Source organism: Phoca vitulina, unplaced genomic scaffold, assembly GCF_004348235.1.
Source record: "Phoca vitulina isolate PV1807 unplaced genomic scaffold, GSC_HSeal_1.0 scaffold7, whole genome shotgun sequence".
Classification (NCBI taxonomy): Eukaryota; Metazoa; Chordata; class Mammalia; order Carnivora; family Phocidae; genus Phoca; species Phoca vitulina.
The window spans coordinates 44,044,924-44,069,878 of NW_022589710.1; the positions used below are offsets into that span (position 1 = coordinate 44,044,924).

Below are 24,955 nucleotides of genomic sequence, written 5' to 3' on the forward strand. Positions count from 1 at the left end.
TAGTTCTAGAATGATTTTTTAAACGTAGTTCATAAAAATTGTGAGGGGTGCCTGGGTGGCATAGTCGGTTAATCGCCCAACTTTTGGTGAGATGGAGCCCCATGTCGGGCACCATGCTCAGTGTGGCGTCCACTTAAGACTCTCTCTCCCTCTGCCACCCCCACCCCCTGCTTGTTCTCTCTAAAATAAATAAATAAATAAATGTTTTTTAAAAAATAAAAATAGGGGCACCTGGGTGGCTCAGTTGGTTAAGCCTCTGCCTTCAGCTCAGGTCATGATCCCGGAGTCCTGGGATCGAGCCGTGGGATCGAGCCCCGCATCAGGCTACTTGCTCAGCAGGGAGCCTGCTTCTCCCTCTCCCTCTGCCACTACTCCCTGCTTGTGCGCTCTCTCTCTCTCTCTCTCTGTCAAATAAATTTTACAAATCTTTAAAAAAATAAAAATAATAAAAATAAAAAATATTGTGATTTGAACCAGAAAACATAAGTTCATTTACTCAACAAATTATGTACTGAGAAGCAATTATAGGACAGGTACTCTTCTAGACTATGGAGATAAGACAGAGAATGAACCAAAGTCTCTACCCTCCTGGTGGTGTATTGTATTTAGGGAGGCTGTAAAAATAATAAAGAAACAAATATATAATATGTTGTATATGAAGAAAATCAGAGTAAGAGGAAAGAAAGTGATGGGGTTAAGGGGGCAGGTGAAAAAGAGGACATTCTTTTATTTTTTTTATTTTTATTTATTTATTTTTTTTAAGATTTTATTTATTTGACAGAAAGAGACACAGTGAGAGAGGGAACACAAGCAGGGGGAGTGGGAGAGGGAGAAGCAGGCTTCCCACAGAGCAGGGAACCCAATGCGGGGCTCGATCCCAGGACCCTGGGATCATGACCTGAGCTGAAGGCAGCCGCTTAACGACTGAGCCACCCAGGTGCCCCAAGAGGACATTCTTTTAAATAAAAAGGTAATTCCGTCTTTGCTATTTAGATCATATTTGAGCAGACAGATCCGAAGGTATTGGGTAGTGAGAGGGAAAACTCAAGTAGACAGGTGGGAGAAAGCACTCTGGGTCAAAGGAACACCAAGTGCACAAGTCCTGAGGCAGAACTATGTCCAGTGTGTCAGAGGAATAGAAAGGCAATGATGAAGCTATAGCTTCCTAAGTGAAGGGAGAATAAGAAATGAGGTCAGAGGGTGCCTGGGTGGCTCAGTTGGTTAAGCGACTACCTTCAGCTCAGGTCATGATCCTGGAGCCCCGGGATCGAGTCCCGCATCGGGCTCCCTGTTCAGCAGGGAGTCTGCTTCTCCCTCTGACCCTCCCCCCTTCATGCTCTATCTCATTCTCTCTCTCAAATAAATAAATAAAATCTTTAAAAAAAAAAAAAAAAGAAATGAGGTCAGAAAGGAAGCCAACTGCTTTATATGGTTTCACAGGATATTGTGAGGGGAGAAATTAGGAGTCTGGCTGTTTAGCTTAATAAAATGTAAAAGAGTATGAATAAGATAGCAATTTATCAAATTTACTTTTGAAAATAGCTAGCTCCAAGTCTATCATGCGTTACATTCATCTTTAAATAGTCCTAATATCCAAGTCCGGAAGTAGTACCTCCTCTGCTTTTTCACTTCATATATCATTTACTGTCTTTTACTATAACTATTGATGTATGTCATGTCCTATAGAATTTAGGCAACCTGAGAGTAGAATTCATGGTTTATAGTTGCTTAATAGTACAAAGGGCCACCATTTATTGAGCAAATTTATCAGTTAGCTCATTTAATCCTTCTATTACCACTTCCATTAGTATTTAGCACATGAAAAAATTCAGATTCAGAGATATTAAATAACTGATATAAAACTATATAGCTAATTAGTAGGGTAACATTTTAACTCAGGTTTGTCTGACTCTAGAGCCAATGTTCCATGTTGTCTTTAATGAACCTCAGTATCTCATTGAGAACCTTGTTTGCAAAAGACACCTAATATATTTGTACTGAATATATAAAATAAATAATTCGGTCTAGGGACAGAAGGTGAATTAAGAGTCAGACCAGTGATCACATCAGAATTGGAAAAAAAAAAAAAGTAAGAAAATACTTAGTAAGGCTTATAAAGAGCTCAGCATAATTTTGCGCTTGCCTATCAGTCCAAGTACACTCGCCTTCTTTGATACCTTAAACCCACCATGCTCCTTTTCGCCTTAAGGTCTCTTTAATCCATAGTTTTTGTTTTTGTTTTTTTAAAGATTTTATTTATTTATTTGACAGAGAGAGACACAGCAGAGAGGGAACACAAGCAGGGGGAGTGGGAGGAGAAGCAGGCTTCCCATGGAGCAGGGAGCCCGACGCGGGGCTCGATCCCAGGACCCTGGGATCATGACCTGAGCCGAAGGCAGACGCTTAACTGACTGAGCCACCCAGGCGTCCCTCTTTAATCCATAGTTTTAACATTTTACTTTTCCCTAAGTTAATTCTACTCACCCTTCAGAGCTCTGCTCAAATATCACCTCCTCAAAGTAACTGTCCTTGACCACCACTTCCCTCACCTGAACTAAATCTCTGTAATAAGCAGGTAACAACCTGTACTTTTCTTTTATGGTTTATCACAATATAAATAAAGGCAGAGTTAATACCTCTCTTCTCTGCAAGAATAAAAGCTACTTGAGGGCAGGACCCTCATCTGTCAAGTTCACGGCAATGATTAATATATGCTTAAAACTGTTTATAATATTGCTTTATTAAGTTATTATTTAATAAATTATTTAATAATAGACATCCATTACAAATTATTATACAATAGATTGTATCTGACGAATTCTCCTGGCAAGAAAAAGTATAAAAATGGGATTTAAAAACAAAAAAATAAACACAGAAAGCAGGCAGGACATGAGAAGTCAAAATACCAGAGAAAAATGAGATGCAGAGTTGAGCCTGCCATTCTCCATTACTTTTTCCTCCTGAGGCAACTAGCTGCATACTAGACCTTTTGGCAGTCTCACAGGGCTGCAAAGACAGAAATTAGAGCTCAGGGCTTATCAAGACAGGCAGGATTTGAGGGGTTGAAATTCCACAGAAAAGGCAAGCACAGAAAAATGAGACTGACATTCTGTACTGCATTTGCCCTTAGGGTATTTACTGAATCCTAACCTGTGTGCGGAGCAAAAGGCAAAAAAAAAAAAAAAAAAGCCTATTTTACAGCAAAAAAGGTAGGCAGAACTTTGGGTAGGCTCACAGTGCTCAGAAAAGAAAAATTACAGTTCAGTCCTGCCAAGAAGGACAAGCTCTGGCAAATACCCCAGGATTCCATTTGATACCTCTGAAGGACAAAACTCTCAGAGTAAGGGGAAACTGGACTTAAACCAGCCCTTAAGAAGTCTAAAACAAAGCCTCTAGTCATCGCAAGCCTATACTCAATCAAGGTCATTTGCTCCTACTTTTAACTACCACTACAAGAAAATTAAATCCTCTCTAGAGAACAATATCATCATCAAGACCCTCTATAATTTTTTATATACATTGCCTGACATTCATTTTAAAAATTACCAGGAATGCTAGGAGACAGGACCAAATAACTGAAAACCAAGAGAAAAAGCAGACAATAAAAAAAGACCAAAAGGGGATCCAGATAGTTTAATTATCAGACACAGATTTTAAAGTAACTGTGATTAGGGGCACCTGGGTGGCTCAGTTGGTTAAGCATCTGCCTTCAGCTTGGGTCATGATCTCAGGGTCCTGGGATCCAGCCCTGTGTCAAGCCCCCTGCTCAGCAGGGAGTCTTTCTCCCTCTCCCTCGTGCCCCCGCCTCATGCTCTCTCTCTCAAATAAATGGATAAAATCGTTAAAAAATAAATAAATTTTTAAAAAATGTGATTAAAATGTCCTGGAAAATAGATGACAAGATGAGAATTTCACCAGAGAACAGAAATTTATAAAAACAAATAAAAAATAATTGAAATTCTAAAATTAAAATATATATAAATATAAAATTAATAATAAAACAGATGCTTGTAACAGCAGATTGGACACTAAACTAGAAAAGTCAATAGAAAATATCCACATGAAGGACAAAAACAAAAACAAAAAAGATGGAAAACAGGAAAGCACACTAGAGACATATAGGATACAGAGAAAGATATAACATACAGCTCTCCAGAATCCCAGAAGGAGTGAGTGAAAGAGTGGGACAGAAACAATATTTTAAATATATTCCAAACCTGACAGAAGATATCAAGCTACAGATTCAAAAGGGTCTATGGAATTCAAGGAACTTAAAGAAAATCACCTAGGGGCACCTGGGTGGCTCAGTCGTTAAGCGTCTGCCTTCAGCTCAGATCGTGATCCCAGGGTCCTGGGATCGAGCCCCACATCGGGCTCCCTGCTCAGTGGGAAGCCTGCTTCTCCCTCTCCCACTCCCCCTGCTTTTGTCCCCTCTCTTGCTCTCTCCCTCTGTCAAATAAATAAATATTAAAAAAAAAAAAAAAGAAAAAGAAAATCACCTAGAAGAATGATTTAAAACGGATAAAAACCAAAGACATCGCTTTGCAAAAAAAAAAAAAAAAGTGGAATCAGAAGACAATGGGATATATTTAAAATGCTGAAAGAAAATAACTGCCAAGCTGGAATTCTATGCCCAATAAAAATATCCTTCAGAAAGCTTCCAAATTCATTCTCTGAAGCCAGCATTACTCCGATACCAAAACCAGAAAAAGACACTACAAAAAAAAAAAAAGAGAACTACAGGCCAGTACCTCTCATGAACATAGACGTAATAATCCTCAACAAAATATTAGCAAATCCAACAATACATGAAAAAATCATTCACCACGATCAAGTTGGATTTATCCCTGGGATGCAGGGGTGCTTCAATATTTGCAAATCAATCAACACGATACATCACATCAACAAGAGAAAGGATTAAAAAACATGATCATTTCAATAGATGCAGAAAAAGCACTTGAAAAAGCACAACATCTATTCATGATAAAAACTCTCAACAAAGCAGGTTTAGAGGGAACATACCTCAGCATATAAGAGGCCATATATGGAAAAACCCAGAGCCAGCATCATACTCAATGGTGGAAAACTGAGAGCTTTTCCCTTAAGATCAGGAATAAGACAAGGATGTGCACTCTCACCACTTTTATTCAACACAGTATTGGAAGTCCTAGCCACAACAATGAGACAAGAAGAAGAAATAAAAGGCATCCAAATTGGTAAGGAAGAAGTAAAACTTTCACTCTTTGCAGATGACATGATTCTATATATATAGAAAACCACAGATTCCATCAAAAAACTACTGGAACTGATAAATGAATTCAGTAAGGCCATGGGATACAAAATCAATATACAGAAGTCCTTTGCATTTCTATACACTAATAATGAAGCAGCAGAAAGAGAAATTAAGAAAACAGTCCCATTTAGAATTACACCAAAAATAGTAAAATACCTAGGAATAAACTTAACCAAGGAGATGAAAGACCAGTACTCTGAAAACTTTAATACACTGATGAAAGAAATCAAAGATGATACAATGCAATGGAAAGATATTCCATGCTCACAGATTAGAAGAACAAATATTGTTGTTGTTGTTGTTGTTTTAAGATTTGATTTATTTATTTGACAGAGAGAGACACAGTGAGAGAGGGAACACAAGCAGGGGGAGTGGGAGAGGGAGAAGCAGGCTTCCCGCTGAGCAGGGAGCCCGATGTGGGGCTCGATCCCAAGACCCTGGGATCATGACCTGAGCCAAAGGCAGACGCTTAACGACTGAGCCACCCAGGCGCCCCAAAGAACAAATATTGTTAAAATGGCCGTATTACCTGGGGTACCTGGCTGGCTCAGTCAGTACAGCATGAGACCCTTGATCTCAGGGTTGTGAGTTGGAGCTCCAATGTTGGATGTAGATATTACATAAAAATAGAATCTTAAAAAAAAAAAAAGGCCATACTACTCAAAGCAACATACAGATTTGATGTAATCCCTATCAAAATACACAGAACTAGAACAAATAATCCTAAAATTTGTATGGAACCACAGAAGACCCCGAATAGCCAAAGCAATCTTGAGGAGGAAGAACAAAACTGGACTTCAGTTCTGGATTCAGTTCACAATTCTGGACTTCAAGTTGTATTAAAAATCTGTGATAATCAAAACAGTATGGAACTGGCACAAAAGTAGACACATAGATCAATACAACAGAACAGAAAACCCAGAAATAAACCCACAACTATATGATCAATTATCTTTGACAAAGCAGGAAACATCCAATGGGAAGGACAGTCTCTTCAACAAATGGCACCGGGAAACCTGGACAGCTACAACAAAAGAATGAAACTGGACCACTTTCTCACACCCTACACAAAAATAAACTCAAAATGGAGTAAGGACCTAATGTGAGACCTGAAACCATAAAAATCCTAGAAGAGAACACAGGCAGCAATTTCTCTGACATTGGACATAGCAACATGTTTTTGGATATGTCTCCTGAGGCAAGGGAAACAAAGGCAAAAATAAACTATTGGGGGGTGCCTGGGGTGGCTCAGTCAGTTAAGCACTTGCCTTGAGCTCAGGTCATGATCCTAGGGTCCTGGAATGGAACCCTGCATCGGGCTCCCTGCTCAGCAGGGAGTCTGCTTCTCCCTCTGCCCCTCCCCTGCTCATGCTCACTCTCTCTCTCTCTCAAATAAATAAATCTTTATTTTCTTTTTTAAAGATTTTATTTATTTGAGAAAGAGAGAATGAGAGACAGAGAGCACGAGAGGGAAGAGAGTCAGAGGGAGCCAGACTCCCCACTGAGCAGGGAGCCCGACGTGGAACTCGATCCCAGAACTCCAGGATCACGACCTGAGCAGAAGGCAGTCGCTTAACCAACTGAGCTACCCAGGCACCCTCAAATAAATAAATCTTTAAAAAAAATTTTTTTAAATAAACTATTGGGACTACATCAAAATAAAAACTTCTACACAGCAAAAGAATCAACAAAACTTTAAAGGACAACCTACTGAATCAAAGATATTTGCAAATGATGTACCTGATAAAGGATTAGTATCCAAAATATATAAATAACTTATATAACTCAACATCCAAAATATAATCCAATTTAAAAATGTGCAGAAGACATGAACAGACATTTCTCAAAAGACATAAGATGGCCAACAAACATATGACAAGGTTCTTAACATCACCCATCATCAGGTTATAATGCTAAGACAGATAAGTCAGTCAGAGAATAACAAATACCATATGATTTCACTCATATTTGGAATTTAAGAAACAACAGAAACCAACAAAGAAGAAAAGAGACAAACAAAAAACCAGACTCTTAACTACAGAGAAACAAATGGATGGTTACCAGAAGGGAAGATGGGTGAAATACATGAAGGGGATTAAGAGTACTCTTATTGTGATAAGCACTGAGTAATGCATAGACTGTTGAATCACTATATTGTACAACTGAAATGAATATAACACTGTATATTAATTATACTGGAATTTTTAAAAATATGTTTAAGCATAAAAATATTACATTAGGATAAAATTCTCTGAGGAAAGGAGAATGAAAATAAGAGTTTAATGAGAGGGGTGCCTAGGTGGCTCAGTTGGTTAGGCGTCTGCCTTTGGCTCAGGTCATGATCTCAGGGTCCTGGGTCTGCTTCTCCCTCTTCCTCTGTGCTCTCTCTCTCTAATAAATAAATAAAATCTTAAAAAAAAAAAAAAAGAATTTAATGAAAAAGTGGGAAGAATTAAAATTTCTCACTGTTGAGGAAAAAAAAAATCCTTGGGGCACCTGGGTGGCTCAGGGTTAAGCGTCTGCCCTCGGCTCAGGTCATGATCCCAGGGTCCTGGAATTAAGCCCTGTGTCGGGCTCCCTGCTCAGTGGAGAGCCTGTTTCTCCCTCTCCCTCTGCCTGCTGCTCTGCCTACTTGTGCTCTTTATCTCTCTGTCAAATAAATAAATAAAATCTTTAAAAAAAAAATAGAAAAAAACCTTCAAAAATTAAGACTAAATAAAAAATTCTTTCAGATAAAAACAGAACATTCACTAACAGTAGACTCACACTCCTAAAAGAAAGGAATTATCTATGAAGAAAGGAAATAACCTCAGATGGAAGCATGGTAAAGAATCAAGAATACTCAAAAGAGCAAATATGTGAGTAAAATTAATAATTAAGTATTTAAAACAATAAAACAAAAACAAAGCAAAAACAAACACTGTATCTTAGCCAAAAGGCCGAGAAGTGATAAAAGCAAAACAAACAAGAAAAGGATAAATGTAATGAAAGGGCAATAAGGGCCTTGTGTTGTCCAGAAAATAATAGCAGTAAACTTTTTGCAAAAATACCCACAATTCCTTCATTCCTTTTGCACACTCTTTTATAACATGACTTTACTACTCTTCCTATTGAGAGCTGGAATCTATTTCTTTACCTCTTGAATATGGACTTGGCCATGTGACTTGCTTCGGCCAATGGGTGTTAGAAAATGTAATACAGCAGAGACTGGGAAAGTGCTTGCACGCTGGAATTTGTCCTCTCTTGTACTCTTAGAACTTTAAGCCAACAATTGAATGAATCTGCCTCCTAGAAAGGCCATATGGAGAACAAACTTCCCAACCCTACCCTGGCCAAAAGCAAACATATGTGAGGCTATCTGACCCCAGCCAAACCACCAACAGACAACAGAGATCAATACAGCCCAAGTCAAACTAATAATCCAGAGTCATGCGCCATTAAATTATTTATTTAAGCCACTAAGCTTTTTGTGAAGCAAAATCTAGCTGAATACAGAACTAATATATGTAAGTAGATCAGTGGTTCTCAAACAAGGTTGATTTTGCTCCCCAGGGGACTTTTGGCAGTATCAGGAGACATTTTTGGTTGCCAAAACTGGGTGAATGTTACTGGCATCTAGTGACTAGAGGCCAAGGATGCTGCAAAACATCCTACAAGGCCTCCAAAACAAAAAATTATCTGGTCCAAAATGTCAACAGTGCCAAGGTTGGGAAACCCTGAAAGCATGACAGATGAGGCAGCCTTTAGAACAATCCTATCCAACAGAACTTTCTTCAATGATGAAAATGTTCTGTATCTGTGCTACCCAATATGGTAGTTACTAGCCATATTTGGCTAGTAAGCACTTGAAATCTGGCTAGTTTGAGAGAAGAATTAGTGTTTTTATTTAATTCAGTTTTAATTAATTTAAATTTAAGTAGCCACATACGCTAGTGGCTTCCATATTGGACAACACAGCTCTAAAATTTAGATGCTAGTGATACTGAGAGTAATGAAAATTAGATTGGGTAACAGTGGAAAAAAAGAGTTTGATAAAGTTAAGGCCCATAGTCGCTTGCTACAAATAAAAATTCCAAACATTCTTTTTTTGTTTCAGTATCTATAAACTCCAAAATGTACTATACTGATAAAACAATAAACTGAAAAAAAAATTTAAGATTTCATTTATTTATCTGAGAGATAGAGAGGGGAAAGTATAAGCAGGGGGGAGGAGCAGAGGGAGAGGGAGAAGCAGACTCCCCACCGAGCAGGAAGCCCAACATGGGGCTTGATCCCAGGACCCTGGGATCATGACCTGAGCCAAAGGCAGACGCTTAACCAACTGAGCCACTCAGGTGCCCCTGCCTTTTTTTTTTTTTTTTAAAGTTTAAAGTAATTTAAGAACTGCTGCATTTTAGAGGCTTCCAAATTGTACCAGAGGAATAGCTTTTAATCAAATAATTTCAGGTAACTAAATATTCACTTACCACATTACTTACTTCCCTGCAGTTCACTATCCTTTCCTATCCTCTTCTCTACCCCCATGCCGCCATCCACCACAAGAGAAGGGAGAAGTTATCTAATGCTGGTACAATTCCATAGATTTTTTTTTCAACTTGTCAGCATTAAGTAGGTCAGTTTTCTGCTGTAGTGGGTGTTTTGGCAATAGGTTTTCTTACTAGAATACCATGGCTACTCTGCCTAGTAAGCGCATACCACAAAGGAAAAAAAGATTCTGAATAACTCCTAAGGAAAGAACAGGCTGCCTGATCTCTAGAAGAAAATCCCTGAGTCCTAACTGAATACCACCAGGAAATTCCGACAGAAAACAAAACAGAAAGAAAATTCGAATTCAAACTTTTTTCTATGTTAGGAAGTCTAAAGATTTTAAAGGCCCTCACAACCCACAAAGATTTTTTTGAGACTCTTAATATGTACTCAGCCCAATTCTAATCAGTGAGATTATAAATCAAAGAAAAGGTAATAAAGGACACCCAATCTATCAGATGCTTTAAGAATTCTAATAGAAGCAACCTTACCATTAAAACTAAAATTCTGGAAAACCTCTCCCTTATAATATATAATTTCCTTGTGAGAAAAATTTTTTTAAGTCAGAAATGAGACTTTTAATGATTGTATTACAGCAGAAAGCAAATTTGGTAGAAGTTTATTAGAACAAGTGATTTATACAGAATTTATTGTTACTTTTTAAATTTTTTTTTAAGGTTTTATTTATGAGACAGAGAGAGCGCATGCGCGAGCACATGCAAGCAGAGGGAAGGCCAGAGGGAGAAGGAGAAGCAGTCTCTCTGCTGAGCAGGGAGCCTGATGTGGGGCTCAATCCCAGAACCCTGGGAACCCGTCCTGAGCTGGAGGCAGATGCTTAACCGACTGAGCCACCCAGGCACCCATTGTTACTTCTTTTAAAAATTAGTATCGTCTCTCTGTTGTGGGTCTGAAAACTCAGTTTTATATTTTTCATCATTTGTAAATCAAATAAAAAAGAAACCTGACAGGTACATATTTAACCAGTTTATTTCATATTAGATCAAAAATTCTTTCAGGGGCAAGATTAATATCCCCTATGAAGAACAGTGCTTCAAATTAAAGAAAGGCTGAAACAATTATATCTACTGGATGTTTTTTCCCAGAAAATTCCAAGAATTTTGATAAATCTTGAAGAAGAAAATGTAAATCTTGCAGGCCAGATCACTAACTGATGTGACTATAGAGTACACTTAAGCTCACTAGGAATAAATTACATGAAAAAATAATGCATTATGACCAACATTCATATTGCTATAAAATGTTGATGTTCACAATCTACGGGGGGGGGGGGGGGTGTGTATATGTGTGTCCAAAGTCAGCTCCATCCTTGAGACCAATTATCACCTTAAATCTCTCTACCTAAGGATGAAAAAAAGCTTGCTTGGAGACAAAAAGCCACTGAACTAACAATATTCTTTTCTTTTTTTTTTTTTTTTTAAAGATTTTATTTATTTGACAGAGAGAGACACAGCGAGAGAGGGAACACAAGCAGGGGGAGTGGGAGAGGGAGAAGCAGGCTTTCCGCTGAGCAGAGAGCCCGACGCGGGGCTCAATCCCAGGACTCTGGGATCATGACCCGAGCCGAAGGCAGACGCTTAACGACTGAGCCACCCAGGAGCCCCACAATATTCTTATTTTCTAATATCTCCATTTCTGTCTGTATCTTCCCATATCCCAGTATCACCTAGGAAGACACAGTTCTTCCAGCTCTATAGAATTACTTCTATAATTTTCTCTTTATTATCAGTAATTTTTCCATCTCAGAATATATTCTTTTGTTCATTTAAATTCCATCTGAATCTCTCTCATTAACTTGTTTGGGACAGAAAATGGAATTCAAAGGCATGTTTTTGTTTTTTTTAAAGACTATGGTATCATGGCAAAAGCTGGTTTGATATAGCATACACACTTTTTGTTCTACAGTTCTTTTGCTCTTTTGCTCAACCATATCTCTGATAGGGCTGTAATATAGATGAGAGAATACTGGACTGGAAGTAAGAAGACCTGTGCTAAAAACCCCACTGCCATTTTCAAAACTATATGACTTTAAATATGTCACATAATGTCTCTGGCTTCCATTTTATACATCATTTTATACATATCTTTTTTTTTTTTTTTTATTTGACTGAGAGAGACACAGCGAGAGAGGGAACACAAGCAGGGGGAGTGGGAGAGGGAGAAGCAGGCTTCCCGCAGAGCAGGGAGGCCGATGTGGGGCCCGATCTCAGGACCCTAGGATCACGACTGAGCCGAAGGCAGACGCCCAATGACTAAGCCACCCAGGCGCCCCCATATCTTCTCTTATTTTATAAGGTAGGGAAAAACTTAAAGCCAATACTATTCCTATATCTTAGGTAGGAAAATACATACATGACCAAAATAACTTTAAAATCATATGATTGGGGCGCCTGGGTGGCTCAGTTAAACGTCTGCCTTCAGCTCAGGTCATGATCCCAGGTTCCTGGGATTGAGTCCCGCATCAGGCTCCCTGCTCAGTGGGGAGTCTGCTTCTCCCCCTTCCTTTGCCCCTCCCCACCACTCCTGCTCTCTCTCTCTCAAATAAATAAATAAAATCTTTAAAAAAATTTTTTTACAACTTTAAAAAATCGGGAGGCATCTTTGAGCTCGCGGAGTAGACACCATGAGCAAAGCTCACCCTCTCGAGTTGAAAAAATTTATGGACAAGAAATTGTCATTGAAATTAAATGGTGGCAGATATGTCCAAGGAATATTGCGGGGGTTCGATCCGTTTATGAATCTTGTGATAGATGAATGCGTGGAGATGGCAACTAGTGGGCAACAGAACATTTTGGAATGGTGGTAATACAAGGAAATACTATCATCATGTTAGAAGCCTTGGAGCGAGTATAAACAATGGGTGTGTTCATCAGAAGAAATCAACTGCTTCCACATGTCCCCTCCTTAGTACCTGTTTTACTACAATATAAAAATCAGGTTGTGTGCATTTTCATATTGAACTTTTTTGTTAAATAAACTTTTATAATAGTCAAAAAAAATTTAAAAAATCATATGATTAAATAATCACTGTTTAAGATGGCACCATAATGTCTATCTCCTGATTTCTACTGGCATTCTTTCCTCTTCAGTATACTATCTTAAACTATATTAACAGAGACACACTGCTTACATGTATCACCTTATTTATAGGCTTACATGCCAAAAATGACCAGAAATTAACTGTTTTATCTACTTATCAACAAAAATGAAAACCAAATGTATCAAAACCCCTAAAACATAACTCATGTTATAAAGGCATAACATGTGAAGGTATTTTAAAAACAAACAAAAAAGGGCAAATAACAATGACAGATGACAAGAAGAGGAATATAAATCCATAATACAAATATTTGGTCCACCAATTCTACTTCTCGGAATTATACTAAGGGCATAATACAAGTATACAAAGATGAATGTAAAAAACATTCACTGTAGCACCATTTATAACCATAAAAATTATAAGCTTAAATGTTAAAAAAAAAAAGTGGGGAGGGGGGACTGGTTGAATAAATTATGGCACATCTCCCATGGCATACAATGTAGCTTTGAAAATTATGAAGTGCTGGGACGCCTGGGTGGCTCAGTCGGTCGAGCGTCTGCCTTCAGCTCAGGTCAGGATCCCAGGGTCCTGGGATCGAGTCCTGCAATGGGCTCCTTGCTCAGTGGGGAGCCTACTTCTACATCTGCCTCCGCTCCCCCTGTTTGTGCTCTCTCTCTCTGACAAATAAATAAAATCTTTAAAAAAAAAAGAAAAGAAAGAAAACTCTGAAGTGCTAAAACAAGCCCCTCTTTCAAGAACACATTAGAATATTGGGATAAAGGGCAACTGTGGTTTGAAAAAACATTCTAAAGTTATCATTGCTTTGATTTGCTTTTAGAAGTAATTTATTTTTGAAATTTCATTAAACATGAAAGTAGAATGAGATTTTTGTTTATCAAAGGAATTTTTTAAATGATATCTACTCAAACATCAAAGATCATATCCTTTTCTGAAGTCTTCCCCAATCCAAGCCAAGCTGGAAGCTCCTTCCACTGTTTCCCAAATCACTCTTTCAATATCTTTGTTATTGGAGCCATTACCCTGTACTGTCTGTCTTCTTTATGAGACTAAGTTCCTTGAGGACAAAGACTAGGTCTTAAGCAGTTTTGTACTCCTGATACTTATAACAGGTCCCAGCACACAGTAGACCCTCTATAAAATGCTTGTTGAGTATCTACATTCAAACTCTACTTTTCCGCTTATTAGATACACAACCTTAGTCCTCCTTAGACAAGCCTCTCTCAGCCTCAGTTTTCTTTTTAGAAACAATGGGAACCATGACCTATTTTATATCATTGTGTGAGGGATTAAAGACCTCTGTATAAACATATTTGACCTGCCTGGTATATAGACAGCATGCAAATAATGCTACTTTGCTTTTTTTCTGATGACAGTGTATCATAAAAAAATTAGAAGGGCGTCTGGGTGTCTGACTTCAGCTCAGGTCATGATCTCAGGGTCCTGGGATCAAGCCCCGCGTCGCACTCCCTGCTCAGCGCAGGGTCTGCTTCTCCCTCTCCCTCTGCCCCTCCCCCCACTTGTGCTCACATGCGCTCTCTCAAATAAATAAAATCTTAAAAAAAAAAAAAATTTAGAGAAACTCATCTACTTAAAGAGAAAATTTCAGCTGAATGAATTGTACAGACCATAATCTTGCAGAAATTTAAATTTTAAAAAATTGTTTCCAGCTGTACTTGTTAGGGAACGTAATAAAACCACTAATTATTCCAAAGGTAAAGGGTCTTCTTCTCTATTTCAGACAGCTGTGAATACTGATAATATAGATCAGTGGTTCTCAAGCTTTAGCATACATCAGAATCACCAAGAAGGCTTGTTAAGGCACAGAATGCTGGGCCCTACCCCCAAGGTTTCAGACTCAGTAGATTTGGGGAGAGGCCTCAGAATTTACATTTCTAATATCTCCCAGATGGTGCTGATGATACTGGCCCAGGCACCACACTTTGAGGATCATTTACACAGGTAATTCAGCAATCAAGTCCGAAGTCTTTCCCAGGAATTTTTTCTGACACTATGGTACCTCTATTTCTCTAGGACTGCGGTTATAAAACTAATATAAACTAGAGCTGCTTGCAGCCTTCTTCCTTGACTACATAAAGAAAGCTACCTGTCTCAGAAGGAAAAGAGATAAAGAAAAATAGAGCTGAGAAATAAGGGATAAAAGTGAGAGCCGCTGACAGTAATTTAAGCCCCTAAATCTCTACTAAATCAGACCCGACTAAATTATTCAATTACTTGGACCAATAACACTTTTTCCCCTTTAAACTGGGTTTCTGTCCCCTATAACTATTAGAGCACTAACTAAAACTGTGGGGAGGAGAAGGGATGGAAGAGATGAAGGCACAAAGTTCTAATAACACACAGTTGTTCATGACACTACTTGAAAGTGAAATAGCAAATTTTCAGATGAGTTTACATTTTAGCTCTAAACAAATAGTTGTTTTCTTTTTTTTAAGACTTGTTATTTATTTGAGAGAGAATCCTAAGTTGACTCCATGCAGAGCACAGAGTATAATGCGGAGCTTGATCCCAGGACCCCAAGATCACGACCTGAGCAGAAATCAAGAGTCAGACGCTCAACCGACTGAGCTACACCCAGGTGCCCCTAACCTTATAGTCTGAAAGAAGCTACCATATTTGATGGGTTTCTTGGAAACTCATTTTCTCACTAGAATTTGTGACCAAAACCCTTTCCACAGGTTTACACTTAAATTTCAATGGGTACCACAGGAAATGAGACCATTGTGCCTAAATCAATACCTAAGCTCACTTAACTTTATTAGCTATAATTTACAGTAAGATCTCTAACTCTAGCCACACAGTGTCATAATTTATTTGGCCTATATCAACAATTAAAATGTATGATTTATTCCTCCATTCACTTATTAAGTCTCTATTACATAAAGATACCATGATAAATATGTCCAGCAGGTAGAAGTTCACAAGACAAACAACCATACTTAGAAGCCATCTACACTGAGAAGACAACTGAAGCCAGGAAACTGGAGAGTCTGCCAAGGAGCTGTTCTGCAAAGATCCTCAACCTGTTTTATAGATGAGCTTTGGCAGGGTTGGGGGGAGGGGTGACCTATAAAGTTCCCAAAGTGCAGTTAAAGTTTAACAGACAGGTGCATTTTTCTGGTAAGAGGGGTCATGGCTTATATTAAATTCTGAAAGGAGGACAAGACTCAAAAAAGGGTTAAGAACTACTGATAGAAGGAGAAGAAATATCAAGGAGAGAGCTATGAGGAATACTTATATTCGGGACCTGAGTGCCTCAGCTGTTGAGCATCCGACTCTTGTTTTTGGCTCAGGTAATGATCTCAGGGTCCTAAAATCGAGCCCCTCACTCAGCAGGGAGTCTGCTTGAGATTCTTTCCCTCTGCCCTCCCCCTGCTTGCCCTCTCTCTCAAATAAATAAATAAATCTTTAAAAAAAAAAAAGGAATACTTAAGAAGAGAAATTGAAAGGCATCTATCAATTACTAGGTACCTATGAGAATTATGCTGTCTGTGCACATTACGTATCATATTACATTTAATCCTGATAATAATCTGTGAGAGGGGTATCAGTAGCTCAATTTTACAGATAAGAAAACTGAGGCACAAAGAAATCAGGTGACCTGACCAAGGCTAAGTAGCTATCCAAACTACCACACTATACTGGAAGGTAAGATGAAACAACAAAGAACTGGGGGCTATCATTTCAACTCCAATGTTCATCTTTCCTTCAGAGCAAAATCTCTGAGAACTAACTGTTCAGGTCAAGAACATAAACTTTGGAGACATCACTTCAAAAAAAATTATTTAAGTTAATTTACTTAAATTAAGACATTAAATTGTTAAGTAATCAAATTATTCCTGAGGTTGTATAATCTGGAATCCTGGCAATTTGGCAGACCCTATTAATGCCATCATAAAATTAAGTTCTGAGTCCAAAGCATTCATTCTAGGGGGAAAAAAAGTCCCTTAAGGATGAAGGTTGGGATAAGCGCCAGTTTTAGTGTTTGCAACTGTTCTTCAATAAAAGTTCAAAATGAAAAAACAGGAGTGCCAATAATCAGCCAATGAAATATGGCAAAGCTGCTTAAATTAGCCTTCTTTTCACCAATACTTATAAATTCTGGCTCCTAGCCTAACAAAAATCTTTAAAATATTTACCACTTATTATCTGTATAAGCCAAGAAGAGTCACAAATTCTTATTGGGATCTTTTGCCCCTTCTAATAGCTTAGCAACATCAGTAGCAACTTTCTCAGCAAGGAGATCTTAACATATTTTAAAGTGGGGTTTCAGAACAGTGTAACATGCCAAAGGTAAGAAGCATGGGTTAATCATTCACAGGGGGATTAAAGGTAGAACCACACAAGATGCTAGATGTCTTCTGCAAGCACGGCATAGTGGTTTTGGGTTTTTTTGTTTGTTATTGTTTGTTTTTTTTTATGTCTCAACTGTCCTCTTCTCAAAAGCAGAAACAACATTAAAATACTTTATTGTCGAAGACAATGCCAGTGAAATGAGTTCTAGCATGGATAAATGGATATAGATGCAGCTAGAAAAGAAGATATTTAACATAGCTGTTTTTCTCTACATGGAACTAGAACCTAAAATGAAACTGTAGACTTCATGTGGGAATGGAAACTAGTACAGCCTTTTTTGAATACAACTTGGCAATATCCATCTAAACACATTTAAATGAACATATATCTAGGAATGTATCACACAGAAATCATCAGACCAGTCTGATAATTTATGGTATATCTATACCGCTGGTTCTCAAGCTTTGGCATACATCAGAATCACCTACAGAGCTTGTAGGACCATAGACTGCTGGGCCCCAACAGAAGAGTTTCTAGTTCTGTAGGTCTGGGTAGAGACCAAGAATCTGCATAAAGGTTTTCCAGGTAACACTGATACTGTTGCTCCAAAGACCACACTAAGAACGACTGATCTATATAATAGGGTTCTATGAAGCCATTAAAAATGAAGTAGATCTGTATTTATTGATATAATGTATAAATGCAGTGCTGTGCTGAAAAACTGGCTCTGGATAGAATTAGGCAGAGAGAAGGAAGCCCTGATTATATCATTTGCCCATTTCCATGGTGTAACTACTCCCACCATTGCTAACATCAAGTTACCAATGATTTGGGCTTGCATAATTCTTTAATTACTGGTTCTGGTGAGCCAGTGCACACACACCATCTAGAAAAACACCTAAAACGATTAAGGTATAATTGTAATAGTTATCTTTGAGTAGGACTACAGGAATTTTATTTTCTTTATGGTTTTCTATGTTTTCTCAACAGTTTTACAACAAACATTTTTACTTTTATAATAAAAAGCTATTCACATTTTATTTATTTTTTAGATTTTATTTATTTATTTGACAGAGAGAGAGAGAGAGCACAAACAGGGGGAGTGGCAGGCAGAGGCAGAGGGAGAAGCAGGCTCCCCACAGAGCAGGGGCAGCCCGATGTGGGACTCGATCCCAGGACCCTAGGATCATGACCTGAGCCGAAGGCAGTCGCTTAACCAACTGAGCCACCCAGGTGCCCAAAGCTATTAACATTTTAAAAAATAAAATGAAGTTATCACTTTAGATGAGTTCTTTATAGTTGAAATTTAGCAGCCCTTCTATCAGAAGAGACAAGGCTATTTAAATACAGGTCTATCCACTCTTCCATCATCCTTTGTTAACCAGGCCTTGACAAAGTAAGAAAAGAGAGAGAGAAAGAATAAAGCCTAACTGGGAGTCTTTAAACTCTAGCCATGGAACATGGAGGGCTAGATGTTGTCTTTATAAAATGAAGCATTAATAGCTGCCCTAGAATCCAAGCGGAAAATAAACTGAGACAGCCTCAACTTGTTATTATAAATCCAGTTTCACAAAGGGAGCAAAAGCATAATCCCTCTAGCCTTGCCTCATCAAAATGTAGGCTTAGGCTTGATTAACAGTTCACCAAAGCATTGTTAATGAGAAAAAAAAACAAAAACAAAAATAGCATATATGTCCCACAATATAAGATTAAATAACTTAAAGCCATAAAATGAAATAATATGCACCCATTACATGGTAATGTAGATACATTTCCACAATACAGAAAAATGGTCATAAATCATTGTGAAACGAAAAGTGTACATTACAAAAAATAGCATACACAGGTATGTGATCCTATTAACAAAAATATATATATTTGTGTGTGTACGAATTTGTAGGTCTATGAATATTTAAAGACCAGAAAGATACAGCCAATGTTAATAGCCATTATCTCTAGATTAGGATATTACAGATGATCTGAATTTTTAAAAAAATCTACAACACAAAGTAAAACTACAAGAAAAAAAGAAAAGAGACAAATTTTAAAAATATCTACAACAAATATGTTTTATTTGGGTAGTATTTTTAGTCAATATGCAGGGAAAACCCAAATGGTATCAATAAATAGATGACAAATTTCACTCTCAATCACAGAAATGTAAATTAAAACAAAACACGAATTGGGGCGCCTGGGTGGCTCAGTCGGTTAAGCATCTGAATCTTGATTTCAGCTCAGGTTGTGATCTCAGGGTCCTGGGATCAAGCCCTGCGCCAGGCTCCGTGCTCAACACGAAGTCTGCTTGGGATCCTCTCTCCCCCTCTCCCTCAGTCTCTCCTCCCCCCATTCGTGCTCTCTCTCTCTCTAAAATAAAGAAAGGAAAAGAAAAGAAAAACAAAACGCTGCTTTATACCCATCAGACTGACAAGACTAAACAAATGGATAAGACCAAATGCTGGTGAGGATTTAAGGAAACAGGAACCCTAATACACTACTGGTAGGAGCATAAACTGGGCAACCATTCTAGAAAACAATATGGCAATATTAAGTGAAATTAAGTATGTGTATGGACCATATCAGTAATTCCTTTCCTCAGTATATACCACAGGGAAACCATTGCATAATTCAATAGGGAATATGTATAAGGAAATGCATAATAATATTATCTGTGTTAGCAGTTTCCAAGCCACACCTAAAGATCCATTAAAGAAACAAGTAAATAAAATGTGGAAATCCATATACAATGGAATATTATACAACAGGCAGTAGTTATCCACTAGGTTTTAAATATGTTTAAATCTTGGGGCACATGGGTGGCTCAGCTGTTTAAGTGTCCCACTCTTGATCTCGGCCCAGGTCTTGATTTCGGCCCAGGTCTTGATCTCAGGGTTGTGAGTTCAAGCCCTGCATTGGGCTCCACACTGGGAGTGGAGCCTACTAAATAAATAAACAAACAAGTTTAAATCTTAAGATAGTGTTGAGCAAAAAAGAATAAGTAAGATTCACAACACAATACCATTATGCCAAAGTCCCAAAATTTAAGCCAAGTTTTATCTTACATAACCAAAAGCTCACCTTCACAACTAAATTTAAAAGTCTTTTTGTTGGGGTGCCTGGCTGGCTCATTCAGTGGAGCATGTGACTCTTGATCTCGGGGTTGTAAGTTCAAGCCCTACATTAGGTGTACAGATTACTTAAAAACAAAACTCTTCATTAAAAAAAAAAAAAAGTCTTGTTTTCCACAGAAACACTGTCCGGTTTCTGCAGCTGATTTTTTGGAACAGATGAAAAATTTTCACTACTAATCAACAATATCCCTTTTACTACAAATAAAGTAAACCTCAAATAAATTTCTAAAGTAAATTCAATGACTGACTCCCTACCTATTATATGGATCCCAAATTACAGAAATCATAACTAAAAATAGCAGGAACAGATGCTTTTTACTGAGAGCTTACATGGTGCCACATTGTACATATATAATCTTTAATGCTTCGAACAATCCTGAGAGGTAAACACTGCAGGTTAATAAACTATCTCAAAGAGATTACATGATTTGCCTAAGACCATACATTTATTGTGTAGTGGAACTAGGAATCAAATCAAGTCTGTTGACTATGAAGTCCATGCTCTTCTACTCTAGCACAACGTCTACCCACCAATTATAATAATATCTCCTTGTCACACCACCAATGCAGCAGGCACTATATTAAGTACTTTACATAAATTATCTCCTTCCCACTTCACAATTACCCTAAAAGTCAGGTATTATTAACGCCATTTCACATATGAGAAAACAGACGCTTCCATATTAAACCTGCCCAAGGTCCCAAAATTCAAGCTAAAGTTTACCTTGCATAACCAAAAAGCTCACTTTCACAACTAAATTTAAAATTCCTTTTGTTTCCTACAGTACCCAGTAAGATGTTGCTATGTAACTGTAAAGCACCTATGTGCTGAATATCACACTGATGTCAGATGAATTTCTGAAATAAAACGAATGCAATCATATAACTGTGACAGATGCTGTTAACTGGCTGCCCAAAAAGCCATTCCCAAATCCTTTCTTCCTCCTTGCATCTCACTATAGAGGCCAAAAGGCTACTTACAGTTAGAAGTGACCATAGGACCCAATTTTGGTCCAGGAAACATTAGAAGTAACCTGCTAGAAACACTAATAGGAAAGCTTTTGCTTGGTCTGGACCTTTTGCCTTCCTCCTTAAATGTGGTTGGAAGGCTGGAGTTGTAGCTATCTCAGGACCATGAAGGCCAAGCAAATCACAAAGATATGGGCCCCAACATTGTTGAGCCACTGAAGCAACATGAGCAACTGCCAATACTTCCAGACTTACGTAAGAAAAACAGACCTTTCTTTGTTTAAGCCTTGTAGCCAGGTTTTCAATTACTTTACAGTTGGATACAATCCTTATACATCACCATTATCAAAAACTACTGCAACTGTAACTGTAACTTCCTGACTAATGACTAAAACCAAAATTACATGCTAGTCCTAAATCAGTCTGACAAAATTATAATCTCTTGATAAGGACTATTCTGAGTATCTGCTCAGACAGCTTTAGGAAGTCTGAGCTGCGGGGAGAGTGACAGAAAACAAGAATACAGAATCAGGAAGCTCCCTGGGCTCTGAATTGCACACATGATAGGAGCTCAAACACTCAAAACTATCACCAGAGTGCATTATCAGGAGGGCCATCTTCTCAAACAGTAACTTAAGCCTTCAGGAGTCAACTTCTTTTTTTTTTTTTTTAAAGATTTTATTTATTTATTTGACAGAGAGAGAGAGAGCGAGAGAGGGAACATAAGCATGGGGAGTGGGAGAGGGAGAAGCAGGCTTCCCGCGGAGCAGGGAGCCCGATGCGGGGCTCGATCTCAGGACCCTGGGATCATGACCTGAGCCGAAGGCAGACGCTTAACGACTGAGCCAACTTCAAAATGAAAGCCCTGGAACATTAAGACTACTGTCCCCCTCAAGTTCATATTGCTAGTATTCTTAGGTATGATAATGGTATTAGAATTATATAGAAAAATAATTTGCTTTTATTTAAATGTTTATTAAAGTATAATGTCTTTTTTTTTTTTTTTAGAAGATAAACTAAGTACTTAGGGGTGAAGTATGCTCATGCCTGCAATGTTCTTTCAAGTGGTTCACAGATAAGAGAATACACACATATTAGAATATATACATATGAAGCAAGTATGGCAAAACATGTAAGTTACTGAATTATCAGTTGGAGATATACAGATGGTCAGTGTACTATTCTTTCAACATTCTTGTATATTTGAAATGTTCGTAATAAAAGTTGGTGTTAATGTTAGTTTCCTGGCTTGAGTATTATGCTAAACTATGTAAAATATAACCACTGGGGAAAACTGGGTAAAAGTCACACTGGACCTCTCTCTTCTTTTTACAACTTCCTATGAATCTAAAATTGTATCAAAATAAAATGTTAAAACAAAAGTGTTGGGAAGACTTCCCATTTTGTAACAGACTAAACAAACACCTCCATTTCTCTCTCAATGAACTACACTATAAAACCTGGATGGAGGGACGCCTGGGTGGCTCAGTCGGTTAAGCGGCTGCCTTCAGCCCAGGTCATGATCCCAGGGTCCTGGGATTGAGTCCCACATCCGGCTCCTTGCTCAGCAGGGAGCCTGCTTCTCCCTCTCTCTCCCTCTGCTTGTGCTCTGTCAAATAAATAAAATCTTAAAAAAAAAAAAAAAAGCCCTGGATGGAATGCATGAACAGCTACGGGAAGACCCTGAAAATTATTACAGGTGGATCTGGGAAGAGCACCAGAATTCAAAGTATCACTGAACCTGCTGTGAGTTTACCATTTTTTCCCTCTAGCATTTCCCAGCCTAAACACAACACAATCCAAAACTCCTAAGTGAGCACTATGGCGCAGGTGGAAAGAAATACAGGAGAAGCCCTCTAGCCCTGGCTCAAAGCTAGGAAAGGGAACTTCTAAGCTCAGAAAAAGATGGGGCGCCTGGGTGGCTCAGTCGGTTAAGCATCTGCCTCTGGCTCAGGTCATGATCCCAGGGTCCTGGGATGGAGCCCACATCGGGCTCCCTGCTGAGCAAGGAGCCTGCTTCCCACTCTCCCTCTGCCTGCCGCTCTCCTTGCTTGTGCATGCTCTCTCTCACTCTCTCTCTCTGTCAAATAAATAGTCTTTAATAAAAATAAAGCTCAGAAAAAGAGGGGTGAATCCCTTGGAAATTTATTCTCTCTTTCTCCCCATCCTCTCATGTTCCAGTCCCCCAAGGTCTTCTGTGCTGGATACAGCAGCAGCAGCAAGAGCATCTGAAAACAGAAAGCCTCCAGGGGTGAAAATTCCGAGGGGAACCCTTGCCTTCAAGCAGGCAGACCAAACTCCTTTTTTTTTTTTTTCCTCTTCTCTATGTCCTCAGGGAAGTGATTCCATAAAGTTGTTATGAACTCCTGAGCTCACCCTCAACCTGTGTAGGTATGGACCTAAAGTAACTAATATAACAAAAAAATTGAAAACTGAGATAATGGGTAGACCTCCATCCAGAAGGCATCACTCTCAAGGTCATGCAAGTTCCTCACCCACAAGGCTACTACTCATTCACTTATACAAGTACTGGATGAGTAAGGCCCCTTCTTTGTCCTTAAGGAGGTAGCAGTCTAGGAAAGGATGCAGACACACTAATAAATAACTGCAATTTAGTTTGAGAGCTGCTATAATAAAGATACATACCAGATACAGAGTTATCGCAGAAAATGAAGCAATTAAATTGACTTGGATAAGCCAGGGAGCACTTCGGAGAACTGATTTAGCTGGAGCTTAAATGATATATCATAGTATACCTAAAAAGGCAACGTGGGCAGGAAACAGCATTCTAGGCAATGGGAAGAGCTGGCAAAAGCTCAAAGGCAGAACATCATGTATTAAAGTAACTACAAGGAATTTGGTGAGAATAATCTAAAAGGTAGCACTGAGCTACAAGACTGAAATGTAGCTAGAAAACAGACAGGAAGTATGGGTCCATTAAGGTACAGCTCCTTAAACATCACATTAAGAAATTTACCTGTTTTCATAGGTAATAGAATATAATTATAAGTGGTATAATCAGACCTGTAACAGGATAATTCTAGTTGTTTTCTGTTTTCTGACTATTCTGGACTAGAATAGTAACCTCCAAATTTTTTTGATCCCATACCTATTACTAAAAAAATTTGAGTATATCCCTCAATATATGTATATTTATATTACATTAGACATATTATATTGAACATGTGTATATATTAAATATACAAAGGAGAAACTGTTTAATGATGAGATAGTGGCACCTGGGTGGTATAATCTGTTAAGCATCTAACTCTTGGTTTCGGCTCAGGTCATGATCTCAGGGTTGTGAGATCAAGCCCTTGCATAAGGACTCCATGCTCTGCAGAGAGTCTGCTTGAGATTCTCTCTCCCTCTCCCTTTACCCTCCAGCTCGTACTCTCTCTCTAAAATAAATAAATTTTTGAAAAAAATGATGAGATAATATAATAACAGCCAAAAAGTAGAAACAATCCAAATACCCATCAACTGATGAATTAATTTTTAAAATTGGTATACCAAGGGGCACCTGGCTGGCTCAGTCAGTAGAGTAGATGACTCTTGATCTCAGGTTGTAAGTTCAAGCCCCACACTGAGTGTAGAGATTACTTAAAAATAAAATCTTTAAAAAGTAAATAAATAAAATTTGGT

General features: G+C 38.3%; 1 protein-coding gene and 1 pseudogene across 7 annotated transcripts in view; one reads left to right on the forward strand and one right to left on the reverse strand.

Annotated features, from left to right (window-relative positions):
• Positions 1-24,955, reverse strand: part of NUMB (NUMB endocytic adaptor protein) — a 181,391-nt gene that overhangs the window by 114,216 nt on the left and 42,220 nt on the right. The gene's annotated exons all lie outside the window — the stretch shown is intronic.
• On the forward strand, positions 12,381-13,288 carry LOC116633141 (annotated as a pseudogene).